Source organism: Artibeus jamaicensis, unplaced genomic scaffold (assembly GCF_021234435.1).
Source record: "Artibeus jamaicensis isolate MK-2021 breed Jamaican fruit bat unplaced genomic scaffold, CSHL_Jam_final scaffold_612, whole genome shotgun sequence".
Taxonomy (NCBI): Eukaryota; Metazoa; Chordata; class Mammalia; order Chiroptera; family Phyllostomidae; genus Artibeus; species Artibeus jamaicensis.
This window is the reverse complement of record NW_026522049.1, coordinates 10026102-10052208: the sequence shown is the minus strand read 5'-3', so window position 1 is coordinate 10052208 and position 26107 is coordinate 10026102. Positions and strand designations below refer to the sequence as shown.

The 26107-nt window shown below is 41.9% G+C and overlaps 1 protein-coding gene across 7 annotated transcripts in view; it reads right to left on the bottom strand.

Moving 5' to 3' along the window:
* MEF2A (myocyte enhancer factor 2A) overlaps window positions 1–25526 on the bottom strand; it is a 103675-nt gene extending 78149 nt beyond the window's left edge. For 2 of the 7 annotated variants that reach the window (XM_053658897.1, XM_053658899.1), the window contains exon 1: window positions 25049–25524. The gene's annotated coding sequence lies outside the window, so the exon portion shown is untranslated. Of the gene's footprint in view, window positions 1–640; window positions 1281–25048 lie in introns of those variants that run through there. The other 5 variants (XM_053658901.1, XM_037145931.2, XM_053658902.1 and 2 more) reach the window with 4 other exon arrangements.
* Between the last annotated feature and the right edge of the window lie 581 nt (window positions 25527–26107).

Genomic DNA, 26107 nt, shown 5'->3' with positions numbered 1-26107 from the left:
TATAATTGCAGCTTTATCTATTTTTAAAGGGAATATAAAATAAAAACAATGACCATAAAATGCCAAAAGTGACTATAAAATTGATCAATGTCACTAACTCACAATAAGAAAGAAACACTGGTGAATACTAACCAATGGACTAGTGCATGAAGAATAATCTAGTCCTGCTACTTTTTTGTTTGGAAATAACAGCAAGACATTTAGGCAGAAAGCGGAAAAAGAGGGTAAAAACCACCCCTCTCCTCACCCCAACCAGCCAGGATCTATTATGCTACTAATCAATTGCATGACTGGGTAATTCTGCCAACCCCTCAGGTGAATCTGCTTCATCAAATGAAAATCACCATTTCTCCACAGAAACACTAGTCCTTTGAATCTGATTCAATAGCACTAATTACTACGATACTATAATGTTATTTCCAGTTGAAATAAATACCTTCTTCATCTCTCCTACTGCCATATTCCTTTTATATCAACAAATTAAGTATTAAAAGCTGGAATTTTAAAGTACACATACACACAAATAAACCTTTTTTGCAAAAGTAAAAAGAGCTTGTTTTAAAAAGCCAGTTTCAGTCTTTAACTTAGTGCTAAGAAATGTAGAAAGGAAAAACTCCTCAAATACAGTTTTATTACTTACCAACTTCTAAAACCCAGTAATTCAAAGTAACACTATTCTCCAGGGGTCCCCCATCTACACAAAACTAATGACTTTACCCTGGACTTTAGCAACAGCTTTGTGGCACCGGTGTCACTGCAGGAGTTAAAGGTCAGCAATTCGACCCAGGGCAAATAAATGATTAAACACAAATTTGATGGTTACACATCGCAGTGCCTATTCTTACATCAAATTCATCCCTAAACTCAGTACATGAACTGTTATTGATAACCTGTGTTTTGTACAGGACTCAGAGTTTCTAAAAGGCAATATTCTAAAAGCCAAGTTTTTGTAGTTTTTTTATACTTACCTTCAATGAAACACACTCTGACCTTCAAAAACTAAAGCTAAAATGTTAGTGCTGCAGCCAGTTATAAGCAAATTTCATATATTGAACCTCCAAATGCCATTGTTTCCGTGCAGGCAAGGGCTAGACAACCTGTACCTCCTCCGCGCCTCCCAATCTGGCCCCGACCAACTACCTAGCTCCCGCTACTTCTAATTAACCTGGACTACAAGCCATTGCCTCAACTGTGGAGGCAATTACTCTGTTCAAGTTTCTTCCCCACTGAAATGAGGATACTGCAGATTAGTGGAAATTTCTTCGTAAGAAAAAAATAAAAAATAAAGCAAGGGAGGGTGATGTATCATCATAGGGAGGAGACTAAATGTGAGAAAAGGTATCAGGGAAGACCTAATGTAATCATAGTAAGAACAGCAGCATAACATCTACGTGTTTATCATCTGCTAATCGGTTTCCTAATTGCTTTCCATGTGTTAACTGATGTAAAACCAACAATAACCTCAGTATTATCCTCAGGAGGAAACTGAAACACTAAGGAGCATCTTGCCAAGGTCAAGCAGCTCAGCTAGTGAAGTGGTGAAGCCAGGATTAGAATTCAGGAATTCAGGCATACAGCTACACCTAACCACAGCTCAAACAATGCTGTTTTTGAACAAATTCGATCAGTGAAAAAATGAGTGCGCCCTGTAGCAATGGCTTCCAAACAGAGCAGAGCAAACCTCGGTCTCAGAGGGCTGACACACCTGAGCAACTTCTGATACACACGGACACATACTGCACACCCACACCTGCGTGACAGACACCCTGACATGTAACAGGCAAGTGCCTGCTGTGAGAAGTCAGCACGGATGACTTCTCAATAACCTGTAAGATACATTTTAAATTTGTAAGTGACAGTTACCACAAACAAAAGTACACAAGACAATAGCACAAAAATCTCATGGTAAAAAAAATAAACTTTTAAAGAAGGCACTTTGAAACAAATGCAACCTTTTGAAGGCATTATAAGTGGCACAAGTTCTGTCAATTTCCAATTGTCCATTTTAACAAGGGTTAAATGGAATGACCAAGGTTCAAACTCCTCTCCTCAAATGTTTCAACTTATGCTTTACCAAGCAAACAGAAAACACCTAGTACAACTGTTGATGGTAACTGAAGACGTGAATGACCAAAAATAAATAGCTGGCTCCCTAATTCCTGTTAAGTGCCTCATCAGTGAGTGCCAATAAGTTAGAAGGCAAAGTGAGACCAAAGTGCTGCTGACATAATATTAAGAGTCTAGTTTCAAACTCTAAGAGCCTAAAAACCTAAGCATCTCTTCAAATCATGATAAAAAATAATAAACAAACCAAAAACCCCAACCCAATATATTTCTGATATGTTGGATGTCAGAAATTATCAAAACTTCATCAAATACCTCTGCCTTGAACATAATGCAGGGCCCAAGAAATGAGGTTTCTATCTGAAAATAAACAACTTTAAAGTCAATCCAGATTAGAACAAAAATGAAACGGGGAAAAATAACATTAAAAAAGTCTATAAACACAATAAAAATTGCCTATTTGCTCAAATATTAATTTCAGTTTGTAATGGAAGCTTGGGTTAGTAGCAATGATGTTTTTAATTCAAATAAGGGTCAGCTCTCATGTAGGGACATCGAACTCATGCCTTAAGAAGATTTTGCTAGCAGCCATGATGGAGTAACTAGTGCCAGACATGCTCTCCTCCCACTGAATTTAATTAAAATGTGTCAGATATATAAAATTATAATTTTAAAACACTGGGCAAGAAGCAGCTCGGCACCGTGATGCCTGCAAAAAAGGCAAGTATTCCCTATGGGTCAATGTGTCAGTGCAGAGTAAGGAGGCAGGACGAGAAGGGGAAGCCGAGCAGAACTCAGGGGACTCGGTGGGCAGAGACAGAGAATGACACTGAGGGAGGCCGAGGCAGGGGACACTGCGAGACAGAGCAGCAGAGGCATGGAGCGCAGGAAGGGAAAGTGTGTCTGAAATCTGCAGAGGCTTCTTGAGAAGTTCTGCCCAAATGTAAGGTAAATGTAAAATATAATAATAATTTTACATTTCCTAGTAACCACACTTGAAAGTAAAATGAAGCAGGCAAAACTAATTTTAACATAATTCATTTAACTCAATATGCTCAAAACACTATCATTTCAGGATATAACTGAAACTCGGCGTGTTTTACATTTATAGCATATTTAGATTTGAACTAGCCAAAATTCAAGCTCTTAGCAGCGACATGCGGCTAACTTCTATCATGTACTTGACAATGAAGTTTCTCATTGAGTGTGATGCTATGCATGAATAAAGTGAAACTCCACAAGGCCACGCAAAGAACAATGACCAGGAAGCAGCAAGCTCATAACTCCCCACTACATTAAAGCCTGAGGGAAGCCCAAATTCTGACCAGAGGGGAGAACAATCTCCCAGACACCCTGGGGCAATCAGGAGCAACTGAGGCAGATTAGTTACCTATACTACTTCTGGACTAAAGGCTACACTGGACCTGCCAGAGTAAAGTTTAAAAACAAGCCTTAAAAGGCTCAAAATGATCTACAAGAAATGTAACAGCCTGACAAAACAAAATTTAAATATCTCCTGAGGAAATCAACAAAATTCAGACAACGGTGTGAGGAATGTCCAAGAGTCAATCAGAACTTACTAAACATAAGAAAATGGAGAGATGTGTAACCCTTACCAGGAGAAAAATCTGAAAAAAAGATATGAACCCAGAAATAGAGGGATGGTATCTTTAAAAACATATAAACTTTAAAATATTATAAACATATTAAAGTATTTACAGAAAAACAGGAATAAACAAAGAATTATTTTTTTAAAAAATCAAATGGATTTCTAAAATGTAAAAGGTAGTATCTTGAAAAATAACTGGACAGACTCAGCAACAGATGAAACAGAACAGGGAAAAAAAGAATCCTAAATTGAAGATGCAAAAAAAAGGAACAAAGAAGAGCATTGAGGACCTGTGAGAATATCAAGGGCAATCTGAAAATGGTGTAGAACTGGAATACCAGAAGAGTGGGAAGACAAATGTCTGAAAAATTAAGAGCCAAAGCAGTTCCCAACGTGAGGAAAACTGAACCCATGTATTCAAGAAACTCAATGGACAAAACAACTTAAGCACAAAGAAACCGCACTGAGGCATATCGTAATCAAACTTCAGAAACCCAGTAATACAGAGAAAATCTAAAAGCAGCCAAAGTAGGGGGAAGACAGACCTACAGAGGAACAAAGATAAGAATTACCACAAACTCCTCGTCAAAAATAATGCACACGAGTTTAAAACAAAGGAACAACACTTTTAAAGTGCTAGAAAGAAAAAAAAGCTGTCAACTAAAACCTACATAAAATAAAAATATCCTTCACAGGTGGGGAAATAGAGACACATTCAGACAAAAGTTGAGAACCTGTCACCAGCAGGTCTGCACGACAAGGAACACTGAGAGAAGCTCTTCAGAAAGACAAAGGACAGCAGAGGGAACCCTGATGTCAGCTATGGACTGAGGTAATCATACCATATAAACATGGGTTCACCAGTGTGACAAATGCACCACACCCACGCAAGATGTTAATAATAGGGGACGTGGAGTGAGGGGGGAAATGGGGGTTGTGGGGGAAGTACACTGAAACTCTATACTTTCTGTAAACCTAAAAGTGCTCTAAAAATACATCTACTGTTTCTGTAACCCTGAAAGTGCTCTAAAAATACATCTATGAAAGAAGAAATAGGAGACAGAGAACCTAGTTCTACACAAAGGGAAGGGCAACAGAAATGATAAATATGTGAGTTTACCATTTATTTTGTTTTAATTTTTGAAAAAGGTACTTGGCTGTGTAAAGCAAAAGTGGCAATAATGTAATCATCATGTACAATAAAATAAATGACAAAAACAGAAGAACTAGGAAGAGAAAATTGGTAATGTGAGGAAGGACCTCACATTATTCATACAGCGATGAAAGTAAATGGTGGTGAGTTGAAATGCACGCCAGAAAACCCTAGAGCAACTACAAGAGAGAGAGAGAGAGAGAGAGAGAGAGAGAGAGAGATTAGTAAAATAAAACTAATGAACCAAGAAAGATAAAATGAATTGCTAAAAAAAAAATGCAATTCAAAAAAAAAGATAGGAAAAGAGACAGAACAAGGAAAAAAGAAGAACAACATATAGCAAGATGGTGGACTCAGATCCAACTATATGAATTACACTAAACATATATGGCCAAATGTCCCAATTAAACGGTAGAGACTATCGGACTGAAAGCAGACACTGTTAAATTGGTTAAAGATACTAACTTTCAATATGATCAACAGACAGGTTAACTTTCAATATGTTCAATAGACAGGTGAAACATAAAATAGAAAAGGGTATACCACATACATATATACACATGCACACACATATATACAAATCTTCAGAGAGCTGGAGTCCCTGTGTTCCACAGAGCAGACTACAGGAGAATGAGTATTACAGGTATGAAAAGTGACATACATCATACTCCGTAAACTGTCAAGTTATCGGAAATCCAACATAATCCTCCGTATGTATGCAGCCAATACTAATTTTAAAATATCTAAACAAACACTGACAGAACTGAAAGGAGAAAGCAATAAATCTATAGTTACAGCTGAAGGTTTCAGTGCTCTCTCACAAGTGGTAAGACAAGCAGAAAGAAAATCAGGGAAGACAGAGGAGACCTGAACAACACTATGAACCAGCCTGACCTAAGAGCACACACACTGCACCATAAAATAAGACACGAAGAAAAATATAAGAACTGAAATAATATAAAAGTGTTTTTCTAGCCATGAGAGAATAAAATTAAAGGCCAGTAACAGAAAAATATTGGACATTTTTCTGAGTATTTGGAAATTAACCTTCCAAAAACTCGAAGGTCAAAGAAATTATGAGGGAAATTTTTAATACTTTGAACTGAATGACGACAAAAATACATTATCTAAAAATGTGAGGTGGAGCTAAGGATACGTAGAAATGTACAATTTTAAGTGTTTATGTTAGAAAAGACTAAAAGGTTAACATTATTGTTCTAAATTAGCTTCCACCTTACCAAGCTAAGTGAAAAAAAAAAAACACATTAAACAAAACACAGGGGTAAGGAAATGATAAAAGGAGTAATTGGTATAATAGATCGGAGATAAACAATAGAGAAAATCAATGAAAACAAAAGCTGGTTGTTTGAAAAGAAGCCCTAGCTAGACTGATCAAGACCAGAAAAGGGAAGACACAAATTACCGACATTAGAACCAAGAGGTATTTTGAATAGTAAAAGCATAGTAAGATAATACTAAGGACAATTTCAGCTAATAAATTTGACAAAGGAAATAGACAAAATTCGTTGAAACATGCACATTATCATAACTGACACAACAGAAGTCTAAATAACCCTCTATTTAATAGACACATTGTATTAGAAATAAAAAAGGCTTCCCACAAAGAAAACTCCAGACCCAGATGGCTCCCCTAGTGAATTCTTCCAACATCTAAAGATACAATCAGTCTTCCACCAACTCTTTTAGGAAATGGGAAAACATTTCCCACATTTAAAGAGGTCAGCATAACACTGATACCAAAACAAGGCAAGGAGACCACAAGAAAGAAACTACATGCCAGAATCATTTGTGTGTATGTGTGTGTACATATATATGCAAATATCATTAATAGAATACTAACAGGTTCAATCCAGCAATACATATAAGTGGAGTTTGTCTCAGGGAACACAAGGTTGGTTTAGTATCCAAAAATCAATTAATGTAATTCACATTAACATACTATATAAAAGAAAAATCATGATTAATTTCAACAGATGTAGAGAAAGCACCTTATCATAATAAAATACCCATTCCTTGAGGGATGTGGAGAAACCTCGCAGCAAACTAGGACGGAAGGGAACTTCCTCAACCTAATAAAAGGCACCTACCTACTGAAACCTACAGATATCATATTTAATAGTAACAGACAACATCCATCCCGCCATGACTCGAAACGAGGCATGGGTACTCACTCGGTCTCACCATTTCTAGTCACCATTTTACTGCACGGAGGTCCTGTCAAGTACAGTGATGTAGGAAAGAGAAAGGCATCCAGATTGCAAAGAGAAAGAAAACAGCTTCTTTTTGTGCATACATGACAATACACAGGAAATACAAAAAAATCTGCAATAAAGTACTGGAACTAAAAAGCTGGTTTTGAAAGGGTGTAGCATACAAGATCAAAAATTTTTAAAGTCATTTCTATGTACAAGTAATGACAAATGCAAAACTATATTTTTATAAAATACCATTCATCTTAGCAACAAAAGTATGAATTATGTAAAGACAAATTAACGATATGCATGCAAGACTACTAACCTGAATACTAGAAAACACTGCCGAGGGAAATCAGGAAGAGAGAGACAGAGATCAACATTCATAGATCACAATGCTCAACCAATATTACTGTGACACTGATTCTCCCCAAACTGATCTGCAGATTCAACACAGTCCCAATCAAAACCCCGGCGAGCGTTCTTGTAGCAATTGGCAAAAGTCATTCCAACGCATTACGGTTTAAACAATTTTGTAAAAAAATAAAGATGGGAGAATACTACATGCTGTGTTTCAAACAAAATAAAGGGGGGGGGCCATAAATCAATGGAACAGAATAGAGAGTCCAGAAATAACTTCACACGCATACGGTCATTTGAATTCAACAAAGGTGCAGAGGTAATTCAACAGGAAAAGAAAAGCCTATCGACAAACAGTGCAAGAATAGATGAATCTTGATATTACCTCATACCATTCACAGAAATTAATTCAAAAGGATCACAGACCCATGTAAAAGCTAAACTGTAAAACTTCCAAATGTAAACACACGACAACAACAACAAAGTCCACTGTCGCATGCAAGGCAAAGATGTATCACGAAGGCCGCAAAAAACAAGTCCTATAAATGAAAAAACTGACAAACAGCACTTATCAAAAATAAAACCTTCCGCTTTTCCCAAGACACCATAAGAATATAAAAATCAAGCCGCACATGGTAGAAAATGTTCTACAGTGGTGAGAATGGAAAAAAAAACTTCTATCCAGAATATATAAAGATGCCTTATAGTTCAGTAATAGGAAGGCAAACAACCTAATTAAAAATGGGGAAAAGATTTGGACATTTCACCAGAGAAGACACATGAATAACCACCAGCAAGTAAATAAAAAAATGTTTTAACAACATTACTCACCAAAGAAATGCAAATTAAAACTACAATTGAGATGTCTCCCCTTAGCCATGGTTCCACTTTCTGGGGTTTCAGTCACAATCTCAAAAATGTTAAATGAAAAACACCAAAAGCAAACTGCATTAGTTTTAAACTGCACAGTACTCTGAGCAGGGTGATGAAGTCTCACACTGTCCAGCTCAGCTCCACCTGGGCTGTGAACCAGCCACACCGTATGCACTGCCCGCCCATCGGTCACCCCAAGGCTGCCAGGTATCACAGCCTGTGCTCGAGTGACCCTCATTTTACTTCGCAGTGGCCCCAGAAAGGAACCCTGAAGTGCTTCCTTTGAGTGAAAAGGTAAGTATACTACAGTAGGGTATTCTGAGAAAGACTGCACTATATAACTTTTATTAAAGTATGTTGTCAGAATCGTTCTGTTAGTTATTGTTGCTAATCTCTTGCTGTAAGTAACTTGTAAGGAATCAAAGAAAAAAACAAAGTATATGTAAGTCCAGTACCATCCCTGGCTTCAGACATCCACTGGAGGTCTTGGAATGTGTGCCCCGCTCCAGCCCTCCATGGATAAGGAGGGCACTGGTGTATTTTCACTAGAACAGCTGACCCTAAAGAAGCTGACAACACAAAGTGCTGCTGAAGACATGGAGAAACTGCGACTCTCATCGCTGGTGGGGCTGTAGAATTACACAACTACTTCGGGAAGCAGCTTTACAGTTTCTTGCAAGCTGAAACATACACACCCCAGAAATCCCACTCCTTGGTATCTGCCCAAGAATAATGAAAGCTTATGTCCATACCAAGGCTTATACTCAAATGCACACGGGAGCTTTACTCATGACGGCTCCAAACTGGAAACAACCAGAACGTCCACGACAGGTGAACGGAGAAGTTGCACTATAGACATAAAATGGAACACTAGGCAACAGTAAAACGGAACAAACTACTGATAGGACACACACATGAACCAATCACAGAAACATCTTGGTCAGAGAAAAAAGCCAAACACTAGAGAGTACATACTATATGATTCCACTTAGGAATAAATCTGCAAATTTCTGAGTCACCACCGGAGAACACAAAAACCCAAAATTCACACATTGTGAAAGCCAGCCCTCACCACCAGAAAGCTCTGCATACCTGCATACAGTTCCGGCTTCACCAAGTTCAGACCAAGGACAATGAGCACCATTCTTTAAGTCTTGGTGTCTTCACCCACACTATAGTAATAGTCCACAACCTTCCTGAATTTAGTTGTGAGCGTTAAATAAGCATATAATGTGCTTAGTGCACTGCCTGGTGTACGGTCTGAACTCAGTAACTGGTAACTAGTCACTTGGGCTGTTTTTTTAATCAGCATCAGCATCACTATAGTTATAATTACTTATTGAAGGGGCAGTACAATCGTAAAGAAATGACCCAGAAAATGGACAGATGGAACACTTGAATGTCAGTGGGAATCAATTCGTTAACAACATTTCTATTTTAAAAAAACCCCATCACTTTGTTCACAAAAACAGAAAGTCAAACATTACAGCAAAAGCCAAATTAGAAGATTTGGATGATATTTTCAGTCATTTAATATCTGATACTAAACCTGACAAAAAAAATACTGCTAAGGCCTTACAAAGATTCATAAGCATCTTAAATACTAAGCATAAGCATTCATAAGCATAAATAAATACTAAGTCACAAGAAACAGTATCTTGAAGTCAGTAAAATTTCGGAGGCAAGCACTTAAAAGAAGACAGTGATTTTTCAGCAACCAGGGGCCGTTCCAATTACACGAGGGAAGAAAGGAACATGACACAAACCTGAGTAGGTGTGAACAAAAAGAGGAGAGCAGGGCACAGGATAGACAGCTGGGCACAACACGATTACGCACAACCTTGAAAACAGGAAAGCATTTGAGTTTAACATGACAAAAAAATGTGAAGATAAGAGAAAGGCAAGACTAATCCTGTCAACGGGAATAAAGCACAGTCCCAGCTTGAGGAAGGCATAAAAGCCGGGCTCTTACACAATCCCAGGGAGAGAAGGTAGCACACCAAAGCCAAGAAATGCCCACTGTCCCCGGGGCCCTGCCACCTCCATCCATGTCCCTGAACTTCCCAGGAGGCCCAGCACCTCTTCACACAGCTTCTGCTCTTATTTAAAGAAATACAAATCCAATTCTCCTCCAACAACATAAAACACTGACAAAAAAGTTTTTAATTCTAGAAGAAGAAATGCTTAAAGGTAAATATGTTAAACAACTAAATTCTAGAAACCAATCATAAAGTACTCCCACGTATAATTCCAACTTTTTGTTAAACTTCTCATGTAAAAAGCATGAAAGACAGAGGACCAATTAATTTGAGCTCCAACAAACAGACACAGTGCCACCTCATTAAACGAAGTAAGGCGTATAGAGTCAGGGAATAACCCACACTTAACCATTCATTAAAATCAAAGGGCAATTATCAAGGTCATAAAATAAAACTGAGAAAACCAAAAGAGGATAGAAAAATAATTCTTAAAAGTACATGTGGCTTAACTTTCAAAGAAGTTAATATCTATCAGTTAAATCCTAAATTTAGAAGTTCACTTTTCTGAAAACTTCACATGTTAACTGCCATTAGAATAAAGACATACCAAAGAAGCCCGTGGCTGAATACAGGCCTATAACTCGTTCGCACTGTAATAACACCAAGGCATATCCATTACATGTTGCAGAAACAAACCTTTGAGTTAACAGCGGAGCTTCAGAGAAAAAAGCACCTACGGCGCCTGCAGCCACCCAGAACCTGTATTTGCGTGCCACTGAAATGCAGTCAGAGTACTTGTATGTCGTTAGTTTATTTCTCAGACGAGGGACATTCTGGAGCATCTAGCCCACCAGTGGGAGGTGACTGCCCCTGTCTCTTCTTAACTAAAAGCTTTGTAGCACTGACAGCATAAATCAGCGACTTTCAACCTTTTTCACCTTCAGGCGCACATAAACTAATTACTGAGATTCTGCAGCACACTAACAAATACATTTTTTGCTGATCTGATTAAAAATAGGTGTAATTTTGATTCATTCACACCAGGCGGCTATTCCTGTGTTGGCTGTTGTCATTTTTTAAAATTTGACAATCTAAGGGAAAAGAGGTCAGTGGCCCTGACCAGACAGTCTCAGGCGCTCCATGTTTTAAACATGCAGCACACTGGTGTGCTATGGAGCACCAGGGGAAAATCACTGGCATAAATCAATAGGTTCCCTACTCACTCTGCCCCAAAAGTAGAGACTTTTTTGAGAACAATGGTCACAGAATATCTCAGTAACTCCAAAAATACTTCCCTAAACCATATAAAAAAAAAAAAAGAATAGGAAATTCTACACAAAACCACACTTTCAGCATAGCCTAAAGACAAAGAATGCTGATACTGCAAAATAACTGTGAATGAAAACAGAAAATTCACCATATTCCAGCATTTGATGTCTCAAGGCAGTCCTCTTGAGCCTACTCAGCCACAAGGCCTGGTGGCTAACAGGCTGGCAAAGGGGCCTAAGGGTCATTTGCAAGGACCACCCAAAATATTAAACCCACTCTAAATCCGAAAATACTGGAAACGTGTCTGGGGCACCAGAATTGGGAAGAGAGGTTCAAAGTTCTGGTGACCTGAAGGAGCAGGCACCCCTTGAAGGCACTACGTGTCACGTAGAGGGGCACAACTTTGCGACACATGGCTTCTAGGGAAGAAAACGGGCAAAAGGAAGGGGAACACGTCCTTAGGTAAATGGATAATAAAGGGAAAAAGAAAGAGGAGAAAATTTACGCTGTTGTAAGACCAAAGAGAATTGCAACACCGGAAGTCGCACGACCACTGGCCAGCTGTATACCGACAGAAGAGGGCACCCATCACCTAGGAATACTGTAAAGCACCCCGATACCATAAACAAACAAAGGAAAGGTAGAACCCAGAAAGTCAGGAACTTGACACATATCAAGAGAGGAACAGCCCTACCCAAAACAACCTCAAAGCAGGAAGAATCGGTAAGTCATACTCCAAACACAATTAAATACACTCAAACAAGTATTTGAGGATATGAAAACCACTGTGAATCAGATATTCAAACATCAAAAAACAAAAATGGGCCAAATACCAAAAAGCTGGCTGAATTCCAGAAAGAAATGGGAAAAACTTAAAAATTATTACGGAACAAATTGCAAGTCACCCAAGGGAGAAATGACTCAAATGAAAATGAGCTACCAGAGTCCACCGTGTGCGTGACGAGCCACAGCCATCCACACCTGCTGTTACGCTTCACCTGATCTGACTCCCTATCCACAACTCCACAATAAGTTTTTTTTATTTATTGATTGTAGAGGGCGAGGGAGAGAAACATCAGTTTGTTGTTCCACTTATTTATATTTTCATTGGTTGACTCTTGCATGTGCCTGGATGGAGAGTGAACCTGCAGCCTTGGTTACGGGGACAACACAATGCAGCAGGGTTACTTCACAGTAACTTACACCCCTTCACTCACTCACATAAGCAAACTTACGTCTTTTGTCATAGTGAAATACTGTATTTGCTATACATGTAGGTGTTGCTTAGCCATTTGACATGTCTAAATAGGTTATTAGGTTCCTATTCTTTCTTTTCAACGTGTCACTGACAAAGTTTTTGAGTTTGTTCCCTTAACTCCAATCCCATTAGCCCTGTGTTGTTGTTGTTGGGTTTTTTTTTAGTCCTCACCTGAGGATATGTCTATTGACTTTAGACAGAGGAAGGAAGAGAGAAACAGACATCGATCAGTTGCCCCCTGTATGTGCCCCGACTGGGGACAGAGCCCTCATCTTTTGGTGTGCGGGCCGACGTTCCCACGGAGCCAGCGGTCCCAGGCAGCCCTGTGGTATGTGCCGCACAGGGCCCAGTGAATTTAGGAACATGCAGGCCCTATCACAGAACTGACTGTAGATGTGAATGCACACACACACGTGTAACCCTTAGCTCTATGGAGAAGGCCTAGAAACAATGACACCTTGGTAGCGATGAGCACACCCAGTGCCCAGACCTTGATGTCTAACTGCTCCCCTCCAATAAAAGCCAGTGCTCTTTGGGAAAGAAGACAACCACAGGACTGGGACAGGTAAACTACAAGTTGAGCCTGGATGGAGTCTCTCACAGTAGCAGAAACAAAGAAGCTCTTTAAGAAGAATGAAGACAGGTCAAAAGGACACAGGAGTCCACCAGAGGAGCTCTCAAAGGCCAAAGCTGGATGATCTGAGCAATAAAGTAAATAATGACAGTATAACATTATAACCTGCAAAATAAAATATCTTTGGGTCTATACTAATATAAGTGACTAAATAAATAAATGGCAGAGAAGGGCCAACTCTTCATTATAAAAGATTTCCAGTTGGTAAATGAAGGAAAAAAAACTACAAAATCATCACTAAGTAAACACGACAGAAATAACTGCTGTAGTAAATTCCACTGATGGACGCTAAAACCAGTGGGTCAAAGTCTGAAGGGAAACAGGACATTTAACACAGACTCTCCCCCAAAAAAACATCTCCAATGAGGAAAACCAACTTCACCATGAAGAAACCAGTAGAGGCCACCTAAATCATGTGAGCAAAATCAACATCACTGATAACAAGACCCTGACATCATGTATCCACTGATATAAAATGCACCTCCTGATATAATACCATTACTCTTCTGGTATTACAGCCAGAGTGCAAAATCCCACATGAATCATAACAAAGCATCAAACCAACCCAAGCAAACTTAAAGGCATTCTAAACTGTAAGGACTGGTACTCTCAAAAGCATCCAGATCACAAAGACAAGCGAAGAATGAGTTAATAGTGAGTCTTCTCCTTACACTCTGATAGATAAATCCCCTCAGTTCCCTACTCACTTCGTATCTTCTCCTCCACTCCTCTCCAAATACCCATTTGCCAGCCAAATCACTGGGCCTTGTCATGACCAGGACCTGTCCACTTCTGGGAGTAAACTGCACACCCCACTCCCTGCCATGCCCCTTCATCCACCCAGGCACTCCCCCGCAAGGGACTGCATCATCTCCGCAAGCCTGCCCCTCCTCCTGTGCTTCCTTTGTGAGTGAACTGCCCATTTGTTCCCTCAGTTGCCCAGACACCCCATCTGCACCCCTGACTCTTTTCCTTCCACCTTCCACATGCCCTCCCTCACTGAGTCCTCTCATTCCACCTCCTACGTCTCTCAGATTCACCAATTTCCTCAATCTTCATCCCACCGTAGTACTCCAGGCCACCTCACCCCTTTTAACACTCAAGAACTGTAACATCCCCTACTGTCCCTGCCTATTAGTTTTAGCCCTCTCCAAAGAACTCTCCACAGTGCAATCAGTATTATCCTTTTAATCAGTCTCCTTCCAGGATTAAGATGCTCCCATTTGCCCCCAGGATGAAGCAGATTCCTTTATATAGCTTATAGAGCGTAAGGGCTCTTCACAACTTGGCCCGTGTTTGCCCCCCTCAGCCCACCTTCCCTGACCCTGCCCTCTCCCGCACTGACCCACCCACACTTGTACTCTGAGTTTCCCCAGGCCACTCAAGCTCTCTAAGTGCATCTCTGTCCTTAACACAGCCCTGGTGAACACCACCCTCTCTCTTCACAAAGCCGTCCTGTTCATTCTGCTGGCTTCAACCTAAAGTGAAGGTGTCATTTCCCAGGGGATAAATTTTTCTGTCACAGTAAAACTGGGTGAATTGCCCCTTCTTTGTGTTCCTGGAGAACTCTGCACTGTCCACATCAAGCACACAACAAAGGGGACTATAAACATAGACACAACCACACTCCCACCTGTACGACTGTGAAAGCCAAGCCTGGTCACTGGGAGGGCTCGCCACGCAGCCCAGTGGACTAAGCACACATGGTAACGACCCTTACTGTGAAATACATCGCAGAGAATTAACACCCAACGAGTCCTGGCTCAGGAGCACACTATTCTTCCCACTATACTTTGTGGCACTTAATTTTACTTTCATAAACAATTCAATGTTAATTAGGTATAAAGCATTTAAAGTTAAGAAGGATCCAGCTATCAACTCATTTTATTAATTAAAGTGATGCCCAGAGAGGTTATTACTGGCTAAAGAACAAAACACTATAAAACAGCAATGACAAGATTAGGCATTTTGATGTTCTTTAATTACATACTTTAATCTCAGGAATTAGCATTTTAAATTTTGAAGTGGAAAAACATTAAAGTTTTTCATTTCTTCTAGGATAGCGGAGTTACTAAAAACAGAACAAATGAATCACCAAATTCACTTTAAAGAATCCACAAAATTACCTAAGTGTTATAACATAAGAATATTTAATTATGGTATAGGAGTAATAAAGATAATACTGACTGAATCATTTATATAATTATATGTTATAAACAACATAGGTATCAACTATATTCAAGGCCCTGTTGAACATATTCACTGAATACATGAAGAAAGATCAAATAGGATTCTTACTCCCAAGAAGCGTATTGGAAAACAATACCCAACCATCACAAAATTAAACAGAAAAATTAGGTGAAAGCAGTCACTGAAATTGTTAACATTTTCAGAGGAAAAGACTTTCTTCTGAGGAGTTTCAGGAATGTAAAGAGAAATTACAATCTACTGCCTGAGGAATCACTCAGAATTTCTTAGCTTGGCCAGCTGCAAGGGCTCTAAAACTTGCTATCAACAAACAGTCTACCGCCCAGTTCTATGTTTCTCAATGCCCCACGCAATAAGAGAGACCGAACTCCCAGAGGTGGCTGTGTCTACAACAGCTGTAGGAAAGGCAGAGGATGAGTCTGGAATAACTTTTTGTCCCAAAAGAAGGAAGTGCTCCAAAAATGACAGGAAGAGGTGAAAGCAATCAATGAGTGAAGCTGAAGGAAGGGGTACCCACCGACCAAATGTGAGTGAACGTGGAACATCCAAATGAATACTGTACTAGCAGTAAGAGTATTTGCATTTATACTGGCATCAAATAAGCAAACAAGAAGGGAAAGTTGGTCTTTACAATGGAATAAAATGCCAATTTATAAAAGTGGAAGGAATAATACAAAAACATGATTTTGGAACCATTGTGTAATTGACTTAGGCAAGAATCATCAATGAAAGGTGAAACTATTATATGACCACTTTAAAGAGGACTGAGTATTTACAGGCTCAAATTGTCTCTCCATAAATTGTTCAATAATAATGAAGATGACAACGGTAACTTTATAAGGAGAAAACTGGCAGGCACACCTGAACTAAGTGGTCCAAGCAGACCCATCAATGGGTCACACTGACACAGCACTGCCCGCTAAGGCAGTTCAGGGAGGCCATGTCATCACTTGCGTGGTGTTCCTGCCAAAAACGCCCAAAGTCTGACAACAAAGGAGCAGTTTGACAAACACAAACTACTGGACACCCTACAAAACAAAGGTTCTGGACTCTCCAATACTTTTAACATCAGGAAACGGAAAAATGTTGAAGGACTATTTCAGATTAAAAGGGAAATGATAATTACAATGCAAAGACCATTATAATGCAATGGATAATGCTCGATTAGAAAAAAATTCTACTAAAGGAGATAAATGGCACGATTGAGATTTCAACAGTAACTGTATATGATAGTATCAACATGAAATTTCTTGAATAACACTATGATTATATAAGAATGGGACTTTGTTCTTCGAAGATATTGCCTGAAGCAATTAGGGGTAAAGAATCCTGCTGTGTGCAACCCACTCTCAAACGGTTCAATGATGAAAATATAAGAGGAAGAGGGGAAAAAAAGAGGAGGAAGGAGAAGACCCAAAAGGAGATCTGTAGAGTGTACTCCTGCTATTACTTTACAAGACAGACAGATGTTCAATGACTTTATGCATTTAACATGCGGTCGCCTTGCCATCAAGGCACCCAGTGTGTTAATGCGCGGTGTCCATCTACCTCCACCCGCATCTGTGCCGTCTCACATCGGCTGGCAAGCCTCTGACACACTCCAGAAGATGGAGTCAAGGAGCACCAAACTGTAAAGGAAATGAATACTAGTGTCTGTTTCCAGACTTTGGGGCCACTGTGAATACAAAAAGTAATAAAGCAAACATGCAAATGTTACTGGAGGTGACAGGAATATGGATCTTAAGGTTTTTCCTAAACAGAAAGTTAGAAACAAACACCTTTCTGCCAATACTAAAAGTCTACTTTGGGTAACGGAGCCATTTCTAAATGACAAGAGCTTAACTCCCAGATTCTTCTCTTCCTTTCCCTTCATAATCCATGTCAAATTCAGGTTAATACTATTAAGAAAAAGGTTCGCAGTATCAAAATCAATATTTTGCTAAAGTAGTCCCCAACTTGCAAATGGGATACATTCCAAAGGCCCATTGTAAGCCAGCTGCTTAAAGTGTGGAATGATCTTCATTATTACAAATAGTGTCCAGTCCCTAATGCGGCCACCAAAGCTCTCCGTAAACCTCTGTTGGCAGCACAGTTGAACTAGCGTTGTATTTCATGGACACTGTGTTAAATTGCAGAGCCCCAATTTGTGAAGTGACACAAAATTAGGTGGGTAAGCTAAAGGGAGGACATGGAGGGGACGCTGGCTAGGAAGGAGCAACTAGTAACCAACTGCACTGTTTAACCCAGTTTAATGCCTGCTTTTACAGGGACAGGCATTTCAAACCTGAAGTGTAGCCCTCAGTAAGATGGCTCCTCACTGCCCATCTAGAAGGCGAAATGGAACATCAGGAAATGCCACTGGTGCTCAACAGCACTGGGATCACCGCCCTGACCCAGAATGCTGATGACAGTATGCTAATATGTATACGAATTCATAGGATGGTATTTTATAGCCAGGAAAGTACCTTTATAATTTTTAAAGGCAGACTGGGAAAACTAGTTTTGATTGGTTATTTTACTAGGTTGCCAAAAAAGGGTGTATGCTTTTTTCATAAAATGAGACACATTTTTCATTTTCACCAATAACTTTATTGTTCTGGATATTTTGAGTATATTGACTAAGTGCTGCTATTGGTTTCTAGCACGTAGAGGCCAGGGGTGCTGATAAACAATTTCTAATGCATTAAGACAGTCCCACAGCAAAGAATTATTTGGCCAAAGTGTTGGTAGTACCAAGAAATTTCGCAAACCACTTTTGACACATTCAATCACTCACAACACCTTCCCCATAAACTGAACACATCTTTATTTGTGTTTCAGCTGCATTTTCGCCTTTCTTGAAATAATAAAGCATAACAAGCCAAAAATATTGCCTGTTTTCTTCCATCTTAAATATTAAATGGTTGCACAAAAATTCACCAATTTTGGTAAGTTTTTTTAACAGCTCTCACAATACAATGTAATGAAATTGTTTCGATTAAGTCAAAAGACAACTGAGCACTACTAAGGCCATCATACAGAAAAAACTAAATGAACCGTTTGGCCCACCCAGTAGTTAGGGAAACTTTAGGGCTCACTATATATCACGACGGCCTGGAGAACACTGAGCACACAAACAGTGCAAGACAGTCTTTCACGTAGGAACTCAGCCTAGCAGAAAAGAATGACATCAACTGGAATACTCCAAGTATTCTAAAATGGTATTTATTCTACAAATAGTGTATCAAGAGCAAGGGAGGAAAACTTCGTCCAGAGAGATTAAAACTGGTGTCGCAGATGACACCTGAGCTACAACTTAAAGAATGAGCAGTACGATAGGCACCTGAGCAAAGGAGCACGCCCGCTCCCGGCAACAACACGGACAAGGGTACAGAGGCACTCCGTCCAGTACTTCCTGTTTTCCAAGTGCTAGCAGCTGGCCAGTGACTGGAGACCCAGCTACTAAGCAAGGCCTCTGCCTGCATGGAGCTTCCATGCAGGTTGGAGAAAGACCATAAGTAAGCAATAGCTAAATAAACAAGATATGTATACATTATGAGTATCTTAAAGGAAATAAATGAGAGTTGTGAGACAGTAACTAATGAAGTACAACATTAAACAACAACATGGTCTGCCTGAGAAAGTGAGATTTTGGCCAAGTTCCAAAGGACTTAGACATTCCAGTCTTATGAAGAAGGTGTTAAGCAGGTGTTACAGAAAGTGCAAAAGACCCTAAAATAAAGACATACAGCATTTAAAGAACACTGAGGGGTCCCTGTGGCTGGCATCCAAGGAATGAGGAGAAGAACAGTGAGAAGAAGAAGGGTGAGAAGGAGAAAGATTAGGGCCATTCGGGCCAAAGAGAGGAATACAGGCTCCATTTTGAGAGGAATGGGAAGTCATAGGAAGATTCTATGCAGAGAAATGACATGATTTAGCTCCTAAAATAAGCCCTGGAGCTGCTGTGTGCTGAAAAGAACTTCTAAGGAACAAGAAAAGAAACAAGAAGTCCGGTTAGGAGCTACCACAGTAAATCATGCAAGTGATAACGATGCCTTGAAATTAAGAGGTGGCAGCGAAGACTAAGAGTGGTGGATTAGCTCAAGATAAATTCCGAAGGAACAACAGAATGTGTGGATGGATTTGAGAGAAAAGAAATGAATCTAGAAAGACAGCTTAAGTTTCTGACTCGAGTACTGCCATTTACTGAGAGAGAACAAGCCAGCAAACCAGATTTGGGGGTAGGGGGAGAAGAAAACGGGGGGAAAGGAATAAAGAGCTGTATCTTAGTCCTATGGCTAATACTATGTTTGAAATTCCAACTCCATTCCCAAGTGGACATCAAACTCAGGGAAAATTCTGGGCTACAAAAAGACAAGTGGTAATCATCAGCACTCATGGCCTTTTCAGGGAAGAGCAAACAGCTGTCCCTAACTGGGTCAGAGAAACTGAAGGGTAGTGGCCGACATGAACCTGGAAAGACAGGACAGAATCCTACGATGCAGGGAACCATGACTGAAATAACAGCGATGGCAGGCAGAGGGAGTGGCGACAGCAGTGGCAGGGAGCAAAAATTACTGCATTTTAGGTGGCAGGCATTGTGTGAAAGCCTTTCTAATACACGTCACTTTAGTCATTTCAACAACTCAATGAAGTAGATATTATAATGGCTGTTTTATACACGAAGCTGCAAAAAGACTGAGAACTTGCCAGAGAGCAGAGTCCTAGAGAGGGTATTCTAACTAAGGCAGTGTGATTTTAAAACCCCATCTCTCTCATCCCTTAAGTGACTATCTCTCTACTAATTTTCTGTGCTTTCAAAGCTTTTCTTTAAAAAATGAATGGCATTTAGATCTGAATTTTAGAGGCATGATTTCCCCCTGTATGTACAGGCTGGATTGTTAGGGAGGGGAACAGAAGTGAGAGAGGCGGATCCAGTAGTCGTCAGTGCAAGAGCACCTTGTTTTTTTAATAAGCCAACAGTTACCTTCCTGGGTTCAATGAGGAGGACCCCTTTGTCCCAAGGGTCACAAATCACGTCTCAAAAGTAATCCACATCAACCAACCTACACAAGCATGCTGCAGGGAACAAAAATAACCTGGTAAAAGGATCCAGCTCAAGCAGTATAAATTTACCACTCACTACGAACATATGTCTCACAACCTAACTTTATTATTGATGGTTGAGGGGTTTTTTTTTGGGGGGGGCGGGTTAGTTCATAGATTAAAGTTTACATTTTTGTATAAGAAAATAAAAGTAGCGCTGATTCAAGGCAACTGTAAGAAGAGGTGCCTTGGCTGATGTTTATCAGAAGCCTGACTAGAGCCTGGTTTCCATCCATGCTCACAGCTCCTCTGGCTTCCAGCATGACTGGTTAACACACTAAAGAAGTAAGTGACCTGCTGCCCTACACCAGTGTTCAAACACTGGCATTCCACCTCAGAAACCAGCTAATTCTTTAACTTACATGCCTATGATTTCATCAAGTGATTACTAAGATAACATTAAATAAAAAATTAAGCTCAAATATCAATTAAATTCAGTACATGAGTAAATATTAGAATCAGTAAATAACAAATGTCTGCATTAAAATAAAGTATCTACTAACTATGTGTCAACATGTATCATGTGCTATGCATAAGACGTTAACAGATGGGTTACACTGAATTAGCATAAATTGGACACAGGTCCATAGATTATAGAGGACACAGTTAAAGCACACACAGATAAAATCACTTCGTTCCACAAAGCGGTAGAATAAAGTATAAAAAATTATACAGGGTAGGGCAAAAGTAGATTTACAGTTGTTCATATGGAAAACAATACAATTAATGATAATGGAAGAACAAACTGTTTCACACACAGCTGTGAAACTGCTTTTGCCCCATCCTGCAGATTACCTACTAAAAAGCTATTTTTGAAACATACCTATTCCGGGCATGTTATAAAAATATTTTTCTAATTTTAAACTTTAATTACTGTATCTGGAAGACACAGGTAATTCCTAAAGGACGCATTTCACTAAAGAGTAAAAAACATACTTATATTTAACTCTAACTTTGTTTAATGTCTGGGCAAGTTATGGAGGATAGAATGAAACAGTGGTTACAGATCACAAATGTACTGTAGAACAGCCAATAAACATTTATGTGTAATCTGACGGTGAATTGAAAGGCTGGGGTACTGTATGCCACACAAACACATGTGCATCCTCCTGCACTTACGCATGAAATGGAGCCCTGTGGCCACAGGCACTACGTGTACAAGCATTAGGCAAAGCGCCCGTGTCATCTCCTGGGAAGAAAGGGATGTATGGAGGTGGGAATAAAGGGAGCTCCGGCAATGTGCGTTTTTGTACATGAAGCCTCAGGCAGTGCATTAGACAGTTTCACACCCGCTATTTCATTTAATTCTAGCCATTCCAAGGGTAGGTGGTGTAATTCCTTTGGATTTCACAGATGTCTGTAACTCTGTCGGCAGTAGAGCCGAGATCGGAACCAAGATCTGAGGACAAACTGCAAGTCTTCCTTCGTGAGGACTTGCACATCAGCATGAGCTCGAGTGTCCCTTTGCAGGAGGTTATCTAACTGCAAGATGGATGTGATTTTCTGTTATTTATACTTCTCTAATTACTTAAACACTGGGAGGGCACTCCCTTCTCCATCTACTAAGAATGTTCACAGATTTTCTTTCTAATCTAGAAAAAAAAGCAATACTGATCATTTTCAACCCACAGAGCAGTATGTTCACTGCCCCATCACTGATTTAAAAAAAAATTTTCAGCTAGACTTTGTAACATTCATAGGTACCATGAGTATATCCTGCAAAAAACAGATGGGATATGGTCTGATTACCAGGCAGAAGAAATGCCCATGGACAATGGAGAACCATCACCACTGTATGTCCTCTCGTCAGATGAAAAGCAGCAAAGGGAGGGGGAACAAGGCTTTCCAAAACCTAACTGCTACTTCCCAATAACTTGTTTCCAGCTGCCTCCTTGTCAATCAGAACACAAACCTACTCAACATGTAAGTGAAACAGTTCAAACTCTAAAAGCAAGTTCTATTAAACATTTCCATAATTACTTAACCACCCTCAGAGTACACGTCACTATTTCTCTCTTGGTAACCAAAGAAGTAATGCTGCTGTTGCTTGAATATTAATAAAATTAATGTTAACCTGCATGGCATTCTAAATGGAAAATACAAAGCTATAATGCAATTGTTTTGAAAAATAAAACACCACTCCACAACACTCAACTCCTTTAAAATAGTATTTCCTACTGCATTTACCAAAAACAACCTTTGTCACACATGCCTATTAAGGAAACAAAAACTCTAAGAATATGGAAAGAGATTATTCTCCAACCGAAATTTAACCCGGTGACACTGATTATTTCTGAGCCCCAATGAGCTATTTGCTTTCCACCGAACACCCCCCAACTCATATCCCTTAACAATTTAATTTTTTTTAACTTTCCCTGGAAAGTAATTTGAGTTCAATATAATTTCATCACATTTGTTCCAATGTGGAAAAAAACCCTAGCTTTAAACACGTGTGAATTACATGAGAGCTGCAAATTTGTTTCAGGTGGGCGCTATTCAAGACATTGACTACTTCAACAATTAAGTTTCTATTGAAAACAATCTTGCAAACTGTTAATCTCAAAACCGAGTCTACAAAGTATTTAAATCCCAGCTTTAGCTCTTCAGAATACTTTCATCATTTTAACACCATTATCCCAACTTTTTACAATATGCTCACTTAGAACTCAAAAGTGACTCCAGAATCACCAAGGGCATCGCCATATAGAACACACTAGTCTTAGTATTTTATGACACATCACCTGTGATCACTTCATGTACTAAAGTCTAAATAAAAGTGGCATCCACTTTAGTGAAAACATCTTTTACTTCTTCCTACAACAACAGTCACCATACAGTTAAATGAGTGGACCAAGCCCTCCAAAAATATACCCACAAAAATACACCCAAACCACAAAATAGGCATACAAAAGCTACAACAGCACAATAGTTATTTTCTCCTTTCCAAAAAAAAAAAAAAATTAAAGCTATTTTGTTTACCTCTTCCAGAGAGTGACTGTTCAAGTACTGCCAAGGTAACCGATTTTAAAACTGACAACCGGAGTACTGGCATTGCCAAAACAACACAGCTGGATTCTTAAAGGGAAAGTACTCGTGTGCCTGTAATGTACACCTAATTACAGCTTCAGAAAACCTTCTCTTCGTGGAGTAATACGTGATACAAGACACAAAGAAAACACACCGCGTTTTTAAAAAAAGAAAGAAAAATCAGACAAGATTGGTTTGAAAGCACACACGCACCGTCTGTCGTTCACGCCTCGCAGCAGGCCGGTCCGAGAACGCCTTTCCCGGAATCCCAGCCCCTCGGAAAAAGCAAACGCAGGTCCCCCCTGCTCTACACACAGCCCCCTGCCGGCCCGAGGAGGCGGGCTCGCTTCCCGTCTCAGCCACCGCACTTCCACGGGGAGAGCGGTCTCCCCGACTCAGAAACGCTCCCCTTCCCCGAAGTAGTCCGCACTCTGTCACCGACCCATGATGGAATTCTCACGGCTCCACGGCAGCTGATAATCGAACTCCAAGGCAAAGTTTCTGTCACGACAACCCTTCCCCGCGAGCCGGGGTCTGTCTGCCGATACTTGGCCGTCCCGGGCGGCACGCGGCGCCCTCCTTCCCCGCGAGGCTTCCCTGCAGGGTCCGCTGTCGGCGCCCATAGGTGCCCCCGGCCCGGGCCGCCTGCGCAACCCCCCAACACCGACCCCGCCACTGACATCTACACTCACCGAGCGTGCGGACCTAAAGGTTCCGCCCCGCTAGACCAACCTCCGCCCAAAGCAGCAGTGGGGGAACTACTTCAAGTCCCACCACACTGGGGGGTCCACCCCCTCGGGGAGACCCCGGCCTCGGAGCCAACGAGGAAGGAAGGAAAGGGCGCTTGGGCGTTCCGCCCCGAGAGGCTCCGAGCCTCCAGGGAACTCCTTCAACTTTCAAGAAGGTGACGTCTCCCCTCGCCCCCCAGCCCCAAACGCCGTGCGTGCGCGGGGAGGTTCAGCCAGCGGAGTCCGCGCTGCCCAGTCCCTCCGCGACACCCCCTCGGTCCCCGGGCCAGCCCTCGGGGCACCCCGCCCCCACCTCCCCAGGCGCCTCGCCCCTCGGTACCGACCCCTCTCCACCACCTCTGGTCGCCTACCCGGCACTCCGCCCGCCCCAGCGCCCCGAGCCTGCGACCCGGCCTCCTGCCAGCCGGACGCCGCCCTGTCCTGGCGTCCCTGGGGCCAGCGGGCTCCACTCCTCGGTCACACCGCATCCCGCCCCAGCGCCCCTCAGCCCTAGCCTGGCCCCCGGTCGAAACGCCGACCTGACACCACCGGCCCCGAGGACCCAGCCCCACCGTTTGCGACCCTCACCGTGTCTCCGGAGCAGCTGGCGGGCGCATACACGCTACAGCCAGGACCCGCCACCAGCGCTCTGCGTCGCCCGGAGACGCCTCCTTCAGCCCGGGACTCGCCGGGACATCCGCGCACGGATCCCCACACCGGGGCTATTTTTAGGAGACAGGCCCGGGCCAGACCGGAACTCGTTCCTGCGCGCGCGCATGCGCACTAGGAGAGATGGCCTCAGTGTTCCTCCGCCAGCCTCGCCTTCTCGTTCTTTTCTCCCGAATCCCTCTCGCACTTATCGCAGGAGGTTTCTTTTTGGAGCTGCTTTACCCTCTGGGTGGACCTTAGAGTCTTGTAATGGGAAAGACAAAGGTGTGGGCTAACACAGTTACACTGATTGGGAGCCAGAGTTACTCCACAAGGACAAGAGGGGCGGACTATGTTTTTCCGGGTGGGTGAGGAGACAGATCAGCCAGTACAGGAAGGGAGATGACGGCGGTTTGGCGCCGGGCTGCGGGATGGACCTTGCTTTCCTCTGAAGGCGTGTTCGCCAGGGAGGGATATTGGTCACTTGATGAGGGCTGGGCGTCTCCCAGGGCGGGGCGGCCCGGTGGCGTCCCGGTGGCGTCCAAGACCTCGGCCACCCCGCCCCCCTGACCAGCCCGCCGGGGCCGGGCGGAGCGGCTCCAGTGACGCCGTGCGTGGCAAATGGCCGCGCCTGCCCGCGGGCGGCAGCCAACCCGGGGCGCCGGGGGGCGGGGCCGCGGCTTGGGTGCGAGAGTTCTGCGCCGTCCCGGAGCTTGGTGCACCCTAGCGTCCTTCGGAACACCCTGGGCGTCCCCTGCGGGGCCCATGGGACCGGGGTCAGGGCCAACCCCCATCCCCACCCCGCTCTCCGCACACGCTCCCCCCGCCACCCCGACCTCGGCTCGCCGCACCCGAGCCCACGCCCTCTTTGTGGTCATGGCCGCACCTGTGCTCGCGCCTTGGCGGTCGCCAGTTCAACCTCGTTGAGTAATCGCAATAGTACCCGGGCCCCTGGTTAGGTGGCTGGGACCCGGCCCGGTGAGTGGGGCTTGAAGGCTC